Below are 4,411 nucleotides of genomic sequence, written 5' to 3'. Positions count from 1 at the left end.
ATCCCTTCATAGTAGTTACCCTTATTTTTGGCATATATATATAAGTTGTTCTCTCTTTAAAATTTTGAGATACAGTTTCTTCTAACAGATAAAAATATACCCTAAATCACTAGTGTATGGCTCTGTTCTAGTCTCCTGCCTGATCACATTCTCTCCCTTTTTTCTTTTTTTTTTTTAAATCTTCTTTCTTTTTTCAAACAACTTCTTATCTTATCAAGTCCTTTTATGAAATCTTTTATAATTTTCATCTTTACACTCATCTTCTATCACTTCATTGTATCAACCCTTATTTTGTACATATATGTCTTTCTTCCTTTAAAATTTTAGGAGGCACTTTTTTCTAACAGACCAAATTACGCGCAAAATCTAGTGTGTGGCACTGATCTATGCACTAGCCTGATCATATTTGATCACATTCTGCTTTTTTTGTATTATTCTGTTTTTGTTTTTATCTTTTTTTTCTTTTTTTTTTCTCTTACTTTTTTCTTTCTTTCCCTTTCTTTTCCCCTGGTTTCAGGTCTTTTCTGATTTGTATACAGTATATTTGCTGGGGACGTTGTAAACCTGTTAGCATTTTGTTCTCTCATTCCTCTATTCTCCTCTGGACAAAATGACAAGATGAAAAAAATCACCTCAGCAAAAAGAACAAGAGGTAGTACCGTCAGCCAGGGACCTACTCAATACGGACATTAGTACGAGGTCGGACCTAGAGTTCAGAATCATGACTTTAAAGATACTAGCTGGGCTTGAAAAAAGCGTGGAAGTTATTAGAGAAACCCTTTCTGGAGAAATAAAAGAACTAAAATCTAACCAAGTTGAAATCAAAAAGGCTATTGATGAGGTGCAATCAAAAATGGGGGCACTAACTGCTAGGATAAATGAGGCAGAAGAGAGAATCAGTGATATAGAAGACCACATGATGGAAAATAAAGAGGCTGAGAAAAAGAGGGAGAAACAACTACAGGATCAGGAGGACAGAATTCGAGAGAGAAGTGATATGATAAGACGAAACAAAATTAGAATAATTGGGATCCCAGAAGAAGAAGAAAGAGAGAGAGGGGCAGAAAGTATATTGGAGCAAATTATAGCAGAGAACTTCCCTAATGTGAGGAAGGAAACAGGCATCAAAATCCAGGAGGCACAGAGAACCCCTCTCAAAATCAATAATAATAGGTCAACACCCCGACATCTAATAGTAAAACTTATGAGTCTCAGAGACAAAGAGAAAATCCTGAAAGCAGCTCAGGAGAAGAGATATGTAACTACAATGGTAAAAATATTAGATTGGCAACAGACCTATCCACAGAGACCTGGCGGGCCAGAAAGGACTGGCAAGATATCTTCAGAGCACTAAACGAGAAAAATATGCAGCCAAGAATACTATATCCAGCTAGGCTGTCATTGAAAATAGAAGGAGAGATAAAAAGCTTCCAGAACAAACAAAAACTAAAGGAATTTGCAAACATGAAACCAGCCCTCCAAGAAATATTGAAAGGGGTCCTCTAAGCAAAGAGAGAGCCTAAAAGCAGCAAAGATCAGAAAGGAACACAGACAACATACACTAACAGTCACCTTACAGGCAATACAATGGCACTAAATTCATACCTTTCAATAGTTACCCTGAATGTAAATGGGCTAAATGCCCCAATCAAAGGACACAGGCTATCAGATTGGATTACAAAACAAGACCCATCAATATGCTGTCTGCAAGAGACTCATTTTAGACCCAAAGACACCCCCAGATTGAAAGTGAGGGGGTGGAAAACCATTTACCATGCTAATGGACACCAAAAGAAAGCTGGGGTGGCAATCCTTATATCAGACAAACTAGATTTTAAAACAAAGACTGTAATAAGAGATGAGGAAGGACACTATATACTACTTAAAGGGTCTATCCAACAAGAAGATCTAACAATTGTAAATATCTATGCCCCGAACATGGGAGCAGCCAATTATATAAGGCAATTAATAACAAAAGCAAAGAAGCACATTGACAACAATACAATAATAGTGGGGGACTTTAACAACCCCCTGACTGAAATGGAGAGATCATCTAAGCAAAAGATCAACAAGGAAATAAAGACTTTAAATGACACACTGGACCAAATGGACTTCACAGACATATTCAGAATATTCCATCCTAAAGCAACGGAATACACATTCTTCTCTAGTGCCCATGGAACATTCTCCAGAATTGATCACATCGTAGGTCACAAATCAGGTCTCAACCGGTACCAAAAGATTGGGATCATTCCCTGCATATTTTCAGACCACAATGCTTTGAAACTAGAACTCAATCACAAGAGGAAAGTCGGAAAGAACTCAAATACATGGAGGCTAAAGAGCATCCTACTAAAGAATGAATGGGTCAACCAGGAAATTAAAGAAAAATTAAAAAAATTCATGGAAACCAATGAAAATGAAAACACAACTGTCCAAAATCTTTGGGATACAGCAAAGGCAGTCCTGAGAGGAAAGTATATAGCAATGCAAGCCTTTCTCAAGAAACAAGAAAGGTCTCAAATACACAACCTAACCCTACACCTAAAGGAGCTGGAGAAAGAACAGCAAAGAAAGCCTAAACCCAGCAGGAGAAGAGAAATAATAAAGATCAGAGCAGAAATCAATGAACTAGAAACCAAAAGAACAGTAGAACAGATCAATGAAACTAGGAGCTGGTTCTTTAAAGAATTAACAAGATTGATAAATCCCTGGCCAGACTGATCAAAAAGAAAAGAGAAACGACCCAAATCAACAAAATCATGAATGAAAGAGGAGAGATCCCAACCAACAACAAAGAAATACAAACAATTATAAGAACATATTATGAGCAACTCTATGCCAGCAAATTAGATAACCTGGAAGAAATGGGTGTATTCCTAGAGATGTATCAACTACCAAAACTGAACCAGGAAGAAATAGAAAACCTGAACAGACCTATAACCACTAAGGAAATTGAAGCAGTCATCAAAAATCTCCCAACAAACAAAAGCCCAGGGCCAGATGGCTTCCCAGGGGAATTCTATCAGACATTTAAAGAAGAATTAATACCTATTCTCCTGAAACTGTTCCAAAAAATAGAAATGGAAGGAAAACTTCCAAATTCATTTTATGAGGCCAACATTACCTTGATCCCAAAACCAGACAAAGATCCCATCAAAAAGGAGAATTACAGACCAATATCCTTGATGAACATGGATGCAAAAATTCTCACCAAAATACTAGCCAATAGGATCCAACAGTACATTAAAAGGATTATTCACCACGACCAAGTGGGATTTATCCCTGGGCTGCCAGGCTGGTTCAACATCCGCAAATCAATCAAGGTGATACAATACATTAACAAAAGAAAGAACAGGAATCATATGATCCTCTCAACAGATGCAGAAAAAGCATTTGACAAAGTACAGCATCCTTTCTTGATCAAAACTCTTCAGAGTATAGGGATAGAGGGTACATACCTCAATATCATAAAAGCCATCTATGAGAAACCTACAGCGAATATCATTCTCAATGGGGAAAAGCTGAGAGGTTTTCCCCTAAGGTCAGGAACGCGGCAGGGATGTCCATTCTCACGACTGCTATTCAACATAGTATTAGAAGTCCTAGCCACAGCAATCAGACAACAAAAAGAAATCAAAGGCATCCAAATCGGCAAAGAGGATGTCAAACTCTCACTCTTTGCAGATGATATGATACTGTAGGTGGAAAACCCAAAAGACTCCACCCCAAAACTGCTAGAACTCATACAGGAATTCAGTCAAGTAGCAGGCTATAAAATCAATGCACAGAAATCAGTGGCATTCCTATACACCAACAACAAGACAGAAGAGAGACAAATCAAGGAGTCGATCCTATTCACAATTGCACCCAAAACCATAAGATACCTAGGAATAAATTTAACCAAAGAGGCAAGGGATCTGTACTCAGAAAACTATAAAATACTCATGAAAGAAATTGAAGAAGACACAAAGAAATGGAAAAACGCTCCATGCTCATGGATTGGGAGAACCAACATTGTGAAGATGTCAATGCTACCTAGAGCAATCTACACATTCAATGCAATCCCCATCAAAATACCATCCACTTTTTTCAAAGAAATGGAACAAATAATCCTAAAATTTGTATGGAACCAGAAGAGACCCCGAATAGCCAGAGGAATATTGAAAAAGAAAAGCAAAGCTGGCAGCATCACAATTCCGGTCTTCCAGCTCTATTACAAAGCTGTCATCATCAAGACAGTATGGTACTGGCACAAAAACAGACACATAGATCAATGGAACAGAATCGAGAGCCCAGAAATGGACCCTCAACTCTATGGTCAATTCATCTTTGACAAAGCAGGAAAGAATGTGCAATGGAATAAAGACAGTCTCTTCAACAAATGGTGTTGGGAAAATTGGACAGCCAC

Source organism: Callorhinus ursinus, unplaced genomic scaffold (genome assembly GCF_003265705.2).
Source record: "Callorhinus ursinus isolate GAN/ISIS: 27379988/994484 unplaced genomic scaffold, GSC_fseal_2.0 scaffold28, whole genome shotgun sequence".
NCBI classification, from domain to species: domain Eukaryota; kingdom Metazoa; phylum Chordata; class Mammalia; order Carnivora; family Otariidae; genus Callorhinus; species Callorhinus ursinus.
This window is presented reverse-complemented; position numbering follows the sequence as displayed.